Source organism: Alligator mississippiensis, chromosome 11, assembly GCF_030867095.1.
Source record: "Alligator mississippiensis isolate rAllMis1 chromosome 11, rAllMis1, whole genome shotgun sequence".
Classification (NCBI taxonomy): domain Eukaryota; kingdom Metazoa; phylum Chordata; order Crocodylia; family Alligatoridae; genus Alligator; species Alligator mississippiensis.
The window spans coordinates 28,930,390-28,947,919 of NC_081834.1; the positions used below are offsets into that span (position 1 = coordinate 28,930,390).

Here is a 17,530-nt window from a genome sequence, read left to right on the forward strand (position 1 = left end):
ACCTAGCATTGCCTTACTGAGCAACATAAGCATGCCATGTTCAGCGAACAGCAGTGGAGTTGTACAATTTCTGTTGTCAGTAACCCGCATCATCACCATACATGCTGGCATAGCAGCATCAGTTATAACATGATCTAACCTGCTGTGGAGATGCATACTGCAATGACCACAGCATTTTTCCCCAGCCAACTTCATGTGGCTTAGCAAGTCAGCATGGGAAGGTCCCCAGGGCAGGATAGAAGAATGTCTATAGCTCCTCTGGCAAGGGTGAATGAACCCTGAGTCTAATGGCTAAGAAAAGTAATTAACTCAGCAGGAAATCCATTCCCAGGTGGCTATTTGGCAAGGGGCAAGTTTGGCAAGACCAGGAGGATAGACTGTATTTAGACAGTCTCTAATTACAACAGGAGGGAAGCATCAAAAAACTTTGATAATGTGAACGTTACAGTCAAACTAGACAAGATATACCAAAACAGAGGGGCAGTGAAATCAAATTACTTGTCCCAAGCCCAAGAGCAGAGCTAGGACTGGAGCATAGGTCTCCCAGACTTCTCTGTTAGAGCACATGGCCTCCTCATCTGCAGCCACATCCTAGACCTGCCATCACGAATCTTGGCTGTGTTGACTTGCAGCAGTGACTTGAGTCTAGACAACGTTAATAACCATGCAATCCACACGCAACCCAGCACATGCACATACCAGTAGCTCTAGCCTCCTCTGCTCTGTGGGGAACAATGGCTTTGATCAACAGAAGATTGCTGAGTTAATTGTAATGATATTCTAATAAAGCTAGGGAGATTAATTATGGCCTTTTATCAGAGCTGGCACTCAGCCAAGGGCTTGGGAAATTGTTTTCCTCTGTTTCTTGTCATTTGGATTTAGAAGAAGAAAGAGGGAAGTTGGATTTTTTTCTACAACAATCATGCTTGTGGCCTTGTGCCCCTGTCAAGAATCACAGCTAAATGTGCTGATGGCATGAAAATGGGAGGGGCATCAGGCAGAAAGGAAAGCAAATAGAGAGAGACAGGGCAAACCAATTATATGTGATGCAGCAAGATTAGATTTCTAGTCAATAAGTGGCTTGGTGCAGAGAAACACAAAAGAAAGAAGCTGAGGCACATGGACCACAGCCATAGCTCCTTGTGGGTTAATCTTGAGGCATTTTAATACTTTCAGCAGCAGCAGCTAGTTTCAAGTCCAGTAACACAAGCCTGTTCACCATGGGGTCTTTCAGAACATGGCATTAGTATGAGCTAGGCTGAGAACAGCTCTCCTTCGGGGGAAGATCCATATATGTAATTCTGACTTGCACAACTCCAACAGTATAAAAGGGCCTTATACTGGGTGTGGAGGGGCCAGTCAAAGCAGTTAAATGGAGCTGCGGTGAAATCTGGCCATTCTGGTTTTAATCGATCAACAGTTAGTCCTAGTGCTTTAAAGGGAGATTTACAATGTGCACAAGCAAGTGGGAGACAGCATCACAGAAGACAATGCACTCTTTAAAAAGCTGGAAGGCAGCAGATCAATCAGGCAAGAACCACCTATTTTTATTCACTGAAAAGAAGAAGGGTCCAAAGGGCCTTCCCATATCTGAGCTGCCTTTACATGAGAGCTTTCTGCCTGCTGACAAAAGAGGCTGTGACTCAAACAAGGAAAGGGAATTTGTTCCTCTACAAGCACAGAGACTAACTAGAGGATTAAAGTTGCATGCTTTGCTTTCAAGCAGGCAGCAAAACATCTCAAGGAAATTTCCCATGGAAGGGCCAGGACTTGCTGTTTTAAGGTGTAAAACTACCATCCTCTCAGCCATAGTCCCTTAGGCCTCTGAGGGGTGGCTGAGTACTGCTGGAGTTGCCCCAGAGGGCCTGCTTGAGTATCTGTACAATGGGTGGCTCCCCTCACCTAGTAAGTTTGAGGCCAAGACATGAGTCAAAGCTAAACTTTTTTTTTCCTTGAGGATCACAAAAGTTTGAAGTTTGCTTAATTCTCCAACACCCCCCCCCCCCCCCCCCCCGCCCGATCCTCTCTGCTTCCCGATTCCAGCCAGGTGGGACAGACACAGATGTATCACAGTTGTGTGTAATTGCAGCCCTGGTCCAGAATGTCTGTGCTGGGTAGTGCTTGGAGAAACCTCTGGGCTTTGGTAGGTCTCTCTAGAACTGGGATGAATGTCTGAGCCATGGGAGATCCACCCTCCACTAATGATGTAACAGAGGAGCAGTGTATCTTACCCCTAGGCAAGAGAGATGATGTGCTGCTACTGACCTATGTCCACTCTCTACACAGGACCTAACTGTCTGTCCAGCAGTCCTCAGGTGGCAGTAGCCTAATAACATTGCACAGTAGCATACTGGTCAGAAATCATACTAATAAGCTACTGCACAATGTTATTAGGCTACTGCGCAGTAATCATCACAAAAAAATGTGTGCTGGTGCTACTGCGCAGTAAATGTAGTTACTGCACATTCAGTTAGTACTTCATTAAGGAAGTACTCAACTAAATGCACAGTAACTACGGTGCATTAACGAGCATTTAGACACGTCCACAGATAATAAACACATGCTTTCCCCCTGTCCACAGCACACAGAACACATGCCCACAAGCCTTTATGTGCAGCCTGCTCCAAACCAGTTGCAGACAACCCCATGTAAACCCACACCCTGGTTTATACACACCCTCCTCACCTGAACCTTCCCCTCTCTGACCAACACACCCTCCCCTCTATCAACACAGTTTGCATACATCTAGGGGCCTGGGGCTTCAGATGTGCCAGTGCAGAAGAGTGGGGGTTAAAATGGTAGTAATCAACTACCTTTCAATTCCTGCAACCCTGAGCCATCCAGGGACTGAAACAGCCCCTGGGGTAACTTAGAGCAGTTGGGGGAAGCAAAGAGGATGTAAATGAGAACAACAGCATTTTGCAGAACCTTTGCACAAGTGTCATCGGTACAAGCAGCATTGATGAATCACATCACCTACCATAGAGATCGTACTAGTATCAGTTCCATCATGTCAGACCAAAAATACAATGTGTTTCTTGGTATTTCTGTTGTAGTTGATCTGGCATTTATATAGTGCCTTCATCTGATGATCCCAAATTACATAACCAACTGAGTTCAAACTATATATTTTATCTTCCATTGCTGACATGCAAGCTGCACTAGGGCAGAATACAGCAACTGTGGACCAGCACGCAAGAACACATTGGTTTAGGACAGGAAGTCCAATTTGACCTACAGGATAGACAAGAGAAAGTCAGAATGTAGCTAGCAGCAATTAGGCTGACATGGCAGGAAGACTGCTACTCATACCCAAAGTATCACAGATACTGGAATTGACACAATTGCTCAAATTGCAAAGTAGCACAGGTGACTTAGACACTTGTTTCTCACTAAAATAATGGAAAAGATTAGTCACATGCTCAGCAGAGTAAACTGACATAGTTCCACTGAAGTCAATGGATCAACATTAATTTACTCCAGCCAAGGATCTGACTTTTATTTCAAATCTTGAAACTCAGGAGACAGGAAAGCTTTTCCCAGCCATCTCTAGTTCTCTCAGCTCCCCCTGCAGGATCAGGTATGAAGCAGCAGCAGAGAGAGAGTGGGCTGGGGGAGGTGGCCTGAGGCAGCTGAGCAAATCCCTATGCTTCCATGTGTAACTAGGGTCAAATGAAAGGGGGATCCAGGTTGTGATGCACTTCCATGGAGGTGTCACGACCGGAGTTGTCCTGCAACAGACACCTCCCCCAGCACCATGGCTGCCTCCACTGCTGGTGCTTCCCATCCAGATATTTCCAGTAAATAAACATTGACGCTTTCGATATCATGTTAATTTCACAGGCTGCTGCTTTGCTGACAGTTTTCACACTCTGCTACCATGTCCTGTCAGTTTTATACTCTGAGGCCAATGCCAGCTCACCAGCTACGATGTATATACATAAAAATAAATGGCTCAGAAACCCCAATAAAGTGACAGATAACATAATGGGACCTGGCTTCAGAAAATAAGCTTGTTTATGGAACCTCTGTGCCTCCACACTTGATTTATGTTGTAAGGGTTGTCTTCCTCCATGAGGGCTGGGGGGGAGGGGGGCCTTGTTCTGGTTGAGTTTGGTGGGTTGGTGATGGGAAGGGATTTTTAGTGAACAGTTGACCTCAAAATAATGGTAAATGGAGAAGAGAGCGTGGGGTTGGCAGCAATGTCACGTCAGGATCAGAGAGGAGAACTTCCACTTCCTTGGATCAAGGATCTTCCCACTGGGATTTGTTCCAACTGAACTTCAACCAGCCTCTTCCCAGCAGCAGTTCCTTCAGTCTCTGACATTTGCCCACAAGGATCATATCCTTCTGTCAGTGGTATCTCTCTGATCTCAGCACTCATCTCTCTGCATCCTGCCCATCACAGGAACTTCTGCCATCTGCCTCTGCTGACTGTCCTACTCTGTCTGCAACCCGCAGCGAGTTCAGTAAAGAGTCAGGGTTGCTCTACCTTATACCAAAGGCTGGACCAATACCTGAAGTTACAGAATCAAGGGAGCACCAAGATGGCTTGGAGTCAGTTTAGTTCACCCCCCCTGAGCAGCCTCACCAGCTGCAGCTCAAAATCCAGCCCAGAAGCTGGCTTCCTGATAGTCAAATGGCACAAACATGAAAATGCCTGACATCATCTGGCCTTCAAGGTTCTGCAGGGCTGAACCTGAGGTGCGAGACCTCCACAAAGAGAAAATAGCTAGTAGGTTCTGTACCATTTTATGTGGCCGACTGTCAACTACAGGCTTCAAAAAGGATAATTAAAGACAGCAAAAGCAGGTTCTCAAGTAGAGCTCCACAGGTAGCCTTCCTGCTTTGGGTTGCAGATGGTCCTCATTCAATTTCTTGCTAGAATAGTTCCTTGCAAAGAGAGATAATCCTTCATTTGATGTTTACTCCCATGGATACCACTATTCACATTGAGCATTGCAATTTGTATTTATTCTTGCCAGGACACATTTATTCCTTTTTTGCTTTGATTGTTACAGTAAAGGCTGGAATGGCACTTTTGGTCTAAGCTTCTGTTTTCAGTTCTTAATAATGACAGATTGTCAAATGGGGATATAGAAGAAAATAGCAGCCCCTCCTCCCACAGCAAATGATTAGCTGTTTCTAGACCCCAACCTACCTTAAGAACAAAAATGCCTGTGTCAGCTGGGAGTTCCTTATTACCAGTCTGCAATCACAGCCAGAAGTGCCAATGTAGCACTTCCCCAATGTTTTTTCTGCTTAGGGTCCCTTAGGGGCTCTCAGGTCTAGATCCACAAAGATATGTATAGGATTGTAACTCCTATTTAGGCACCTGAGTCCTGGTGAAATCAAGATCAATGGGATTTAAGTATCTTTGCAGATCTAGACATAAGCAACCTGGGATGGGACAATCTTTGCTCAGCTTGTACAGTGCCTAGCACTGTGGGTCCTGATCTTAGTTAGAGTCTATAATCACTGTACCAATATGTAAAACAGTAGAAGATAGACAGTATATTGAGGTTTGTAGAAGAGTAAAGGAGCTGTACTGTGGGGGGAAGGAGGGAAGGGAGGGACCTCAGATACAGGGGCCAAAGCTGCTTCCTAGGCCAAGTGTTTCAGTGTGGATTCACTCCCACAGAGATGGAAAGGGGCACTGTGACAAGCTAGTATGACTTCCCACATAGCACAGGGTCAGCCACAAAATGTCCTCTCATGATGCCAGTGCTAAGCCCAATAATTTATGTCTGGGTGACAGCATATTCTTAGGAAAGGCATGAAGTCACGATTCACACAGTGCATATGGCAGAGAACTCAGTATGCTCCTCGGTACCTGCTTACAATGGGTCCCTCCTCTCCTTGTGAAAACGCGTACCTTTTTTCAGCTTTGAGTATGGCTCCCTGCAATTTCCAGCCTTTGGCTCAAATTTTGCCTTTGGCCACTTGACATAAGAGCCCTTCTGAAATCATCTGCCCACATGTAAACTTATAGTTCCTGATCAGTTCATTACTTAGTTTGCCCTCGTCTCCTTTAGCTTCTCTGGGATCTGGCCAATTTTGAGAAAGTACCATGGCCTTTTTTGACAAGATTCACAAACCCTGTCCACCCCCTGAAAAGATGGAGGGGATTCCCTTTTGCACTGTGGTATTAATTATCCTCTTTGTACATCAGGACTGCACTGAATTCAACTACACTGGAGTAGAATTAATGTAGAGGAGAAAAATTAACCCTGCATGGTACAAGATGATATAATGAAATAATAAAAGTTTTCTGCTGTAAAACAAAAGGATGGCTTTAAGATCGCTACTGGTATCATATGCCCTACTCTCATTCTCGTTCAAGTAGGGTTGAAGTGTCATTGAGGACAACATGAGAAACAGCACTTGGTGCCCAAAAGCTTGTCCAGCAGTTTTCCCAGCTATATAGTTGGTCCAATAACATATATTAAAAATCCCTGTGTTCTCACTGAAGTCATTCAAAGGTACCCATGGAAAATGAATCTCCTTTAATGTCTTAAGTGGAGGTTTCTGCCACCTTCAGTTCCTACCCAAACCTTACATTATCATTTGGTTGGCTTGTGGGTTGGTGAGAGGTCTCCCCCCTGCACCCTCTCTCTCTTTGGATTAAATCATTAAAATGCTTTTCCCAGGCTAAATAATTTTAATTTTTTTCCCCCTGCAGACTGGCAATAATAAATATTTAATATGTTCTTGCTCCACTGCATGCAGCACGTTGCCATTTTAAAAATCATTTTATTGTTTGTATTTTTCTTCTTTTAATTACAGTCACACGGTATCAAACCATTTTAATAAATAATAAAAAGACAAGGGGAGATGGGGCAGCTGCAAATCTGTTGCTGGCATGTTTAGGGGAAGCAGTTTTGTGCCAACACAAAGGCACAGAGATGTATGTTTTTATTTTTAGAAATTGCTTTTGCTTCTGCTCAGTGATTATTTCTGACCTGTGCCTTATCTTTTTTCCCCACTGTGATGCTGGCTTTAATTGGACCTTTCAATGCCTGGGTCGGTGGGGGATGCTATTTAAATAATGCCTCGTAAACAGAAGTCAACTTGACTTTGCTCCCTCATCCAGCCCAGTTGCTGAGTTTCAAAGCCAGCAGGTTTTCTCCAACAGCAAAACCAAAGCTGTCTTGTACTACAAAGGTATTCTGAATGCATGGCTTTTCTTAATGGCACTGGCCATGTAAGTCAGACCTGTCAGTGTAAGTCAGGCTTGCACAGTGGCTGGCAGTTTTGCATTAGAAACAATCTGGACAGCAGGGAAGCCCTGTTTGGATTGCTCCCTAGATGTCTGACTCCAGCCTTCTCCTTGGATTTCCTTTTCCTTTGTTCCCTCCATTGCCCATCTGTCTCCAATCCTTTCTTCTAAATGTACCCCACTTCCCCAAATCCCAGCCCCTCACAAATCTGAGCTGCCTACGCTCAACCCCAGCTGCATAAGGGAAACCAGGCAAACCAGGGAGCTAGAGTTACTTTCCACTGGTGCCGGAGCTTTGCCATGGTAGGTCAGCTCCAGAGCATGTGCAACGACCAGGCTAGGAATCCCTGCAATCAGGGATTTCCGCTCTGCTCTTGATTGGACCAAACAACTTTCCTACACACCTCAACATGCATCTGGAACCAGAACGCCCTCAAATGGCTACTTGTGATGTTACACAAACACATTGCTCTCAGCTGATACAAGGACTGCTGATATCACTGTGATCTGGCTGGAAAGCATCAAATGGCTGCAGTTTCCCTTCTCCATCACCTGAGTGTGCTGCCTCAAAATCATCACCTGAGTGTGCAGCCCCCTGCTGTGTGGGCTCTAATTGCACCGCATAGCTTCAAGCAACAGTCACTGCTGACACGCACCAAAGCATGGGTTAATATCACAGAGAGCTCCTATTGTAGTCAGCCTTGGGAATAGTATTAGCAAAAATGAATAGAAATGCTACATGAGGCTAATGGGATCTGAGGGGAGCTTCTTAGACAAGTTGATTTCCAAATCGGACTGACTTTAACCTCACATAAATAAAAATTAATGCTGCTATAATATGGTGGAAAAATCCATGACAGCAGGTAAAGGCACTGATGCATTTTTATCTTCCTTTACACTTACATCGCAAATGGAAGCTCCTTCAGCTCCTCCTGTCTCCTGACTTGCCCTGTATAGCACAGGGAGATTTTGGGCAGCACTTGCTTTTAGCTGTGGACCCAGATCTTAGTGAAACTCTTGATTGCCAGCAAGACTCAAGGTTAAGAAACCCTGCCCCATTCCAAACCAGGGCACAGGGACTCTAAAGACCAGACTACTGATAAGCCTTCCTAGGGGTGTTGGGGACTCTTTTAGCCATGTCACTGTGGAAGTATGGGGCAACCTGTTGGTAATTGCAAGCAGATGGGAATCGGTGATCTGGGCTGTCTCCAGAGCTGTTGTTTCAGAGGAAACCTGTGGCTAACTGCCTCTGTGGTAATGAGGAAAACCTACTACTGCTCCCCTGCTTCCCTCTCTAGCCATCGTATGCAGGGGAGGCCATCCATTCAGCAGCTTCCCTGGTTCCGTTAACTAAGACACATTAATTCTGTAATTATTTAGAAACTGAACTTTATCTGTGAGAGAGAGAGGAGGTTGCTGAGCACTGAAATTCTAACAGCTCTTCAGTGTCTTTGCACCTTTGTTCTACTTAATCAATATGCAATTAAACTTCAATCCAGTTTATGAATGTCAACTGTCAAAAAGACTAGGGGGCTTTTCCAAGAGGGCTGTGATGAAAATGAAGGCCTCTCTCAAATGCCCCACAGATGTGCTCATAGGACCCTATGCCTGTTCCCAACGTTCAAGAGCCTCCTAGACATGGAGGCAACCTGGTAGTCAGATGAGACTCTTTAGGAATAGGGCTCATAGTAGGTTGGGGAGTGGGGTTGCTCAGGGAATAATGGTCCAAGGAAATGTGGTGGAAATATCATTGGGAAAAGCCAGAAGCTGCTTTCTTCCATCCTATCTTATTCTGGTTCCTTTACTACACTCGTCATTATGATATCTGAACCCTTAATCCACTGAAAGCTAACCCATTCCATCATGATCAGTATATATTGTTATTATTGTTTCCTTGTTGCTGTGGCTGTTATGGCATCATAATGATGATGATGATGATTACATATTATTGCTAGGAAGCATAATAATAACAATAATAGTAATGCTACCAGGTATCTCAGGGAAACAAAATTTATAATGCAGTTTTAATCTCAAGGCATCAGTGAGTTTAGAATGCTATTGCCTTAATCATTATCACCATTACTACCAAAACACCTAGAAGCCCAAACCTGGACCACTGTGGTAGGCACTATCCAAATACAGAACACAGTGATAGACACTGACCCACTGCACTTGCAACCTAAGATGGGAGACAATAGATTACTTTGTGCTCTGCTTTTGTATCTTCTGTTTCTTTGTGCTCTGCTTTTGTATCAAGGAGCCAACACTGGCCAGCAGAATGTGCAGTTCTCTGAGCAAGTTTTTTGTGTGCATCATAGTAAAAGAGAGTGGGTGGGGGGGAAGGTTGAAGGAGATGAACGAGGTAGCCTTAAAGATGTTTATGTAGAGCTCCTTCTACCAGTTAGGGGCAGCACAAGAGACAAGATAAAGGTCCCAATTTTAAAATGCAACACGTGGTGATTGAGAATCAGTAGTGATTGAAACACAGTAGCTGGGATGGCATAAGCTGTGAATGGCCATAGAAGGAAAGACAACTTGCTTATGTTTGACATGATGGAGAAGCAGGAGCCAGTGAAAGGAGGCAAAATTTGGGGTAATGTGGTCAATAAGACAGGCTAGAAAAAATGAGCCATGCAGCAGTATTCAGAATAGATGCAAGTAGGAGAAAATCACATTTGTTGAGGCTACAGAAAAGGATTTTGTAGTAACTGAGACAAGAGATTCTGACAGTCTGGGTGAGAGGTTTAACTGTGCAGATGGATAGCAAAGGCTACAACTTAGAGATTTTATGTGGAAAGAACTGGTAAGATTTAGACATAGCCTGATTGTGAGCCCCAAGAGAGAGGTCCAGGATGATGATGGTGTCCAGGCTACTGACCTGAGAGCCAAACAGGATGGTGGTGGTATCCACAGTGATCAAGGGAGGAATTCAAAGGAACACTTAGGGACAACATTAATTGCTCTGCATTAGCCATGTTCAAAGAGCTTAAAGATGAAAGGGAGAGGGGAAATAGAGAGGCAACTGGGGTCAAAGTGTAGGCTTCTTTAAGATGGGAGAACCAAAAGCAGGCTTGTGTTGTAGGAGAAAAGGGCCAGAGGAAAGTGAGAGGTTAAAAAGAAGAGGGAGGGAGGGTGTAAGAGTAGGTGCAAGGGAAATCAAGACACACTTTAAGATGAGGTCACTATGGCAAGGGAAGGGATTACTATGACCAGCAGGGGTCACTGTTTCCATGAGGAAGCCTGCAGCTGGCCATGCCTGTCCACCCCGGCCATCATGCCAAAGGCCAAAGGCAGGAAGTAATATCCAAGCAAAGCCCTTAAAACAGATGGCTCAGAAACCACAGTAAAGATGCAGACCTGTACAATGGGACTGGCCTTCAGAAAATAACAAGGGCAATAACCATGTGAATGGCTTTAAACTATGTGGAATCAATTTCCTTCACATAAATAACATTGTCTATAACCTCAGCTTTATGAGTCAATATTTATGGGGCAGATAATTTACAATAATAAAAGTGAAATAACTTCTGGGCTGCATGGAACAAACATAAATTCGGGCCTAAAGTGAGGAAGGTCCCCTGTAATGAGGGACAGGCCAGAGCTGTGGCTTTACCCTCTGCTGTGGCGGCGGGGGAGGCTTTGACAGCACTAGAACAAGCCTGGCACGTTGTTTCCCCTGTAGCAGAGCTTATGCCAGTCTGGGAACTGGTCATTGATAGCCTCTGACTTTAAATAGCAGGTATCACTGTAGCCCCGAGTGAGGGGACTGCGGATGACTGGGGTAGCTTTTTTGCCAGCAGATGACACTGTGGTAGTAAGCAGGCCAGCCCTATCTCAGCTCTAGCTTCATAATCAGATATTCAACAAGCGGCAATAGGGCAGCCTGCAGTGCTGCTTACACGAGTAGGTGTCGCTGTGAGACGAGAGGAGCCTCCACTGCTCCAAGTCAGTTAAGCCAAGTATGACCCTTTTGCTCTCCTGCCTCCTCTAGCAGGAGCATCACCTGAGTGCATCTCAGGACAAGAGCTGCTTGGAAAATTTGCAACACAATGTCTTCTTGTAGGAAAATGCCACTATGTAGTCTGAGTGAACTGCAACACTCTATCGAACTCCAAGGAAACTGCCTTGTTTCTGGCCTGGCTGCCGGTCCTCTATTGCCTCAGCACCTGCGTGGGGACTGCTGGGCATCTATGACTGAGTCAGGATTGCCACGGCTTTGTGTGGAGCATGGCAACTGTATCATGTTCTGGAAAAGTAAACACCTTCCTACTATGTGAATGTTTAGACATTTGTGAAACACAATATCAGAAAATTGCATTCCCAGAAAAAATCTCAAGGTTTTGACTTTTCAACCCAAGTTGAAAAAAAATGATCTCCAGAGCCTCCAAGTTTTTCTGGAACTGACAGTCCCCAAGCCAGTTCTCCTCAGGGGAGAGAATCATTTCCAGATGCCTGCAGTGCCTCACCTAAGCATCCACAGCAGGTCAGTTTTCCCTACCATTATGTCAGGGAGCTGTTCTCCATTAGCATAAAGCCGGCTTCTATACTATATTCAGGTTCATGTTGACCCCATTTTGCTAGCTGGCGTAAACAAAAAGTGTAAAAAGAGAGTCCATGCCCCAGAGAACTTACAATCTAATGCTCTGATCATGCAAAGAGTTGCTTCAATACCATAATCTTATTGAAAACGACTTCTCAGGGAGCTGCTTGCAGTATGCCAAGTATAAGCATACATCTCTGCAGGATCAGAGGCTGGCTCCATGCTGAAAGACAAGAGGTGGGAACAGCAAGCAGGTAGATGGAGTCCAGGGTACTAGTGATGCCAATTAGTGTAATATGTAATGGTCACTGCACAATAGCTATTTAGCAGTTTTCAGGAGATCAAACATAAAAACAAGCAGGCTCTTTCTTCAGCAAACACTGTCATGGCCATTCCAAAACATCACAGAGTCTGATCACAAGTGGGAAAGCTTCTCTTTGCCTGGGGGAAATCAGGCTGCTGCCTCATTTTTGGCCATATTTCCATATGCACTGGGGGAATGCAATAAAAAATGGCATTTTCTAAGTGGATTCAATGCATATCTGAACTGTGATACTGTCAACCATGTAAAAACTTCTAGCTACAAACCCAGGGTACCAACCTCTCCTTTGCTGGCCCCACCCGGGGGAGGGCATAAACTAGGACACACAAGGAAAACCTCCAGTTAACACACTGCCCATCTTGCCTGTGGAATGAAGGCTAGGTGAACAAACTCAGACAGCACCAGAACTAATCCAAGTGCCCCAAACTCAACAAGTTTACTGTCTCTGATTTTTCCCTTTGATAGAGGCAACTTAAGTGCAGAGCAGACAGTGCTTCGTGTAGCACCAAAGGTAGGAGAGGAGACTAGATGAAAGGGAAGTGAGGACATCAGGTCTATGTCCAACAGCAGGTAAGAGATTAAATACTGGGTTCCCTTCATCCCAGCTGTGACCCTTCAGGGCCCTTACATCAAAGATCCCAATCAGATGTATTCCTCACCTTATCACACAAGCTACAGAGGAATGATTTCTGACCTGAGGACTCAGTGGTAACATGCAACTGTGCTGTCCCAAAAGAAGACTGGGGATGAGATTGTGAATAAGACAATAGAAAGTTTGTTAGTTTATTCACCTAAAAATGCTGGTTTGGGTCAACCAAAAGTAATGGCAAATTCTGATAAAATTCAGTCAATAGTTTTAACTCCAAAAATGACAACAAGGTCCCATATTTTCAAGAAGAAACATTTAAACTTTTTGTTCCATTTGGATCTTAAGATAAATTTCATCCATACAAAAAGGCCAAACACACCCAAGATAAAATTAAGAGACCCGTTGTTGTGGTTGTTTCAGTTCAGGAAGGAAAACAATAAACAAAAAAAATTTCATTTGGGTTCAACTTGAAATGATTTTGTCTTTTTTTGTCATTTGTCAGGTTGGTCGCCACATTGAAAAATCAATTATTCATAGCTCCAGTTGTAACTCAGAGCTGAGTTTTATTGGTTCTGCACAGCATAATATTGATATTCATATTTCCTAGGGGAGATATCAGGTGCTCACTTAGAATGGAGCCCAGAGAACATACACACTCCGGTATCCTCTCCACTCTCTACAGCATAACACCTTGGGGAGAATAAGTGTTACTTCCCATGACTGTACAGTGTACCTGTGTGTGTGTGTGTGTATGTGCATGAGGGAGGGAAGAACAAAGAAGAGCAAGTCCCACTGCACTCTCCAAATCCAAGCAAATGGGGCTAAAATGGTGACCTGATTTACATCGGTTTGATTGAAGATGTAATTTGCTGCTGAATAAATGTGGTTGCATCCAAATCAAACCTTTAGTCCCAGAGACATTATAGCTCTTTCCTTACCTCCCTCAGGGATTGCTAACCTTTCAGGCTGACCACAGATGATGTATTACAAGAAGAAGTGGCCTTAAACAAAAGAAGGGCAAGTTTGGAATAGATATAAGGAAACACTTTGAATGGGTAAGAAGAGCAGGGGATGCTAGAGCAGCCCCAGAGAGAGAAGGAGCTGCATCACCCTCAAGAAAAATGGTTTGGAGAGAGAGGGGCCTGAGCTGCCAGATTTAGAGATGTACCCAACCCTTCAAGGTGCCCAGGTTCAGGGTGTGAATGAGGCCTCTCTCAACCATATCCCATATTTGTCTATGAAGCAAAATTCCTCCAGTCCACCTATGTAATCATATCAGCAGCTGCCATGAGGTGTTACTGCTTTCTGCCTATGACAGTATTGGTTTTTATAACCCAAAGGCATTTTTACACATGCTCTGGGAGGCATGGGGGGGGGGGCACTTAGCGAGCTGCATTAATTAAAAGCACCTGAGAGTCATGTGTATCAGCATCCCCCATGCTGAGACATGGCAGTGGGGCACTTTGAACTCAAGCTCATTGAATTAACTTTAGTTCAAAGTGCCCTGCCACCATTTTTCAGCACAGGGACACCAATACACATGGGCATGTATAGATGAGATGGGGGCCCTAAATTGAAGCAGTGGGTTTTAAAAAACACCACTGCAGTTTAAGGCTGATTAACCCCCGTGTCATGCACACACCCCACTGACTTACCTGCCTCTCTGGCGGGGAGGGAAGGGTGAGTTGCCAGGGGGCGGAGCGGACCCTGGGCTGCAGGGGCAGGACTGGTGCTTTCTACCATGGCATCTGCGGCCCCACCCCAGGTAGCATCCACCCACAGGCACCCAGCTTGGATGGTCCCAGGGGGCGCCACAGCCGCGGAGGGAAGCACCAGGCCCCAGCACAGCTCAGGCAGGCAGGCAGGCTTGGGGCAGGGAGGAAGATCAGGCTCACCACTTTTCTTGGGTAGAGCTTGCTTTCCCGGGCTGCTGCCAGGCTGCATGCAGGGCTTCCTGCAGAGCCGTGGAGCTGCACAGAGCCCAGCACTTTGCTCCACGGCTGTTGGGGCAGCAAATTAAAACTCCTCAAAGTAGTTTCAGTTTGCTGCACCCCAAGTCATTTAAGGCGCGTTACGCCGCTGAATTTCCTACAGCAGCTGGAATTAATACACAACATGTCACTGAGGTGTGCAAACACTGACACCATTAAAGCGGTGCAAAAGCATTTAGCCCGCTTTAAAATGTCATGCACACACACCTATCGTTTTGTCTACACACAGCCCATGATGCTAGTCTGATGGAGTGCACTAATTTCCACACTCCAGCAGACTTGATTAATCGAGTCTGCTCTGATGTGCTGGATTTCCAGCACATCGCAGCCAGCTCCCTGCACGTGTATAGGAGCCCCAAGTGACTGGTCTAGAATAGCATCTAAGAAGTGTACCTGTGCATCACACCATCATTACACACACGAGTGCTGCAACTGGTAGCAGTAGTTCCTTCCTCCCTGAATCAGTTCATGTGAGATAGGCATCCCATCTTGGATAAGGATTTTCCTTGGAAGGGTAGGGGGAGAGGCCAGGACCCAGGTCCTGTCTCTTCATCATCAGATACACTATATAGAAATCTCCCAGCAGCTGTGATTCCCTCCCATCTCCATGCACATACATGCCCCCACACATGAAGTCATCACCACACACACAGCCGTGCTCTTAACATGCTCCACAATAATCGTGCTGAACTTGGGGGCAGTGGGCAAGGGCTCTATTTATTTGCCCAGCAGCTCACTGCTTGGTACAACCTATTTCCTGTCATATCATATGAAACCAGCCCATTTCCCATCTCTGGGCCTGTATCACTAGATGGCAACTCTTATGGTGCTGCCATTCCAGCACAATCTTCCCTTGTTATGCCATGTGACTTCACACCCAAGAGATTACTCAAGATAGGCGGGGACATGGCGAGAGTAGGTGCCTGATTTTAAGTCCAGTAAAGTCAGGGGAAGCCTTTCTACTGCCTCAGCGGGTTTTGGATCAGTTCCTTAGACAGCAGTCCCCATGCTGAGGCCCCTCATGCAGGGATCCGTCTGTGGAGCCCATTTGGAAGACGAAACGGATTCAGAGTTCTCCTCCTCATTCACTGACATGCTGGGCTCCAACTGACGATGACTGGGGTGTAATTAGTGCCTTAATGGGGAATGGGTCTGTGTCCCCCCCCCCCCCAAGCTGTCACTTACTGGATGAACATGTTCTCCATTAGAGATCCACTAAATGCTAAACTCCCTCATTTGTTCCCTTCTCATTTCTTACAGTAACATATTTTTGAGATCCCTCTAAGGTCTCTATTGATTGCTCAAGCAGTATTGGTGACAGCAGCAAGCAGAGCAGCAAGGACTCGGCAGGACTCTTCATAGCACAGGCACAGTCTGATGGTCAATGCAGGGGACTGGGAATCAGGAATCCTCGCATTGAGTCCTGGCACTAACTTTGGCAGGGGGTAAGTTACTTCCCTTCTCTCCACCATTATTCCCCCTTTGCAAATCCAGAAAAAAAATATCACCTTGCCTCACGTGACAGCCGCAATACCCAAAGAATGGATGTTAGTAACTGGCTCCAAGATGGACCATGCAAAACAGTAGCATAAGCCTGACACTATTACTAGTTTGCACTGCTTCTTTACTTCTTAAGCTGATCAGTAGATAGACAGACAGACAGACATTAAAAATACAGGGTGAAAATTGAAGGCGTTTGAAAAAAAGAGTGATTCTCACTGAGAAGAGAATGATTTACATTGCTGAGCAAATCCCTGTGGCTGTAAACTGCAGAAAGGCAGACCTAACTCCCCCAAGTCATGTGTATATATTAGAGAATCGTGTCTCACGGATACTAGTTCACATCCATATGTAAACTTCATTTCTTAGGCAGCGAGATCCCTATGAAGAAAATCCCCAGGAAAAGCAAGGATGTTCACCAGCAGTATTTATTTGAAGGAAATCCATCATACAACATCAGAGCCTTTCATTCAAGACAATTTGTTGCAGAACTCGTAAAGAGATTTGCTGAGAAACCCAGCGTCTGGCCAACAGTGCTGCAGATTGGCAAGGCAGAGAACGATGCCCAGGCAAGAGGAATGAGACCTAATAAATGTTTATTGGGCAGACAGGGCTGTAAATAGCACTTCCTGTCCTTAGCTGGGATGGGGAAGCAACCCAGTCTCCTGGTGCAGCTTGCAACCTGGAGTCATCACTCAGAGTCAAGGATTGTGGTGCAGAGAGCACCAAGGCCAGGGGGAAGGGAAAGAAGGAGAAATTAATTATCCTATAAATCAATTGTTGAGCACTGATCACAAAATAAACCACAAGGGCAAAGGTCAAGCACTTTATTATATCACCCAGCCCACAGGATTTATTTACCGCTTGAGCAATCCATCCCCCTTTGCCATCTATTATCAGGAGCAGCAGCTTTCTACACACAGCCTCCTTGTACACTCCGTGATAAAGTAACCAAGCTCTGGGCAAACCAGCAAGAGGGACTGGTGAGAGAAACAAGGCTGGGGAGAGTCTGTGAAGGCTGCAGTTCAGGTTTCAATCACACAGGGCCCAGAGCCCCAAGTTACATCATGCATAATCACAGTATCATAGCTGCAGTGTTGTAGCCCATCTGGCCAATCCCATGCTGTAGCAGTGGAGGGATGACTGCACTGGGGTACTGACACCTGAAATGTGGCTCCTAAAGCAGAGGGTTCTGCTTGGCTAGACACCCCCCACATAACTATCCCACTCCTGCCCTTCCTACAGCAGCTGGACTCCAAATGTGCTGCAGGAAGCCAACATCTGCATGCAACACTGGGCTCCTGCATCTGCTCTGGGAAGTGCCACTGCCCATCCCTGTCCTTTGCCCCCTGTTCTACATATGCAGAAT

At 45.6% G+C, this 17,530-nt stretch overlaps 1 protein-coding gene across 1 annotated transcript in view; it reads left to right on the forward strand.

The window, feature by feature from the left end:
• Window positions 1-17,290, forward strand: part of LINGO1 (leucine rich repeat and Ig domain containing 1) — a 512,521-nt gene extending 495,231 nt beyond the window's left edge. Inside the window, exons 6-7 of the transcript XR_002087061.2 lie at window positions 15,922-16,106; window positions 16,531-17,290. The gene's annotated coding sequence lies outside the window, so the exon portion shown is untranslated. The remainder of the gene's footprint in view (window positions 1-15,921; window positions 16,107-16,530) is intronic.
• Window positions 17,291-17,530: the final 240 nt, after the last annotated feature.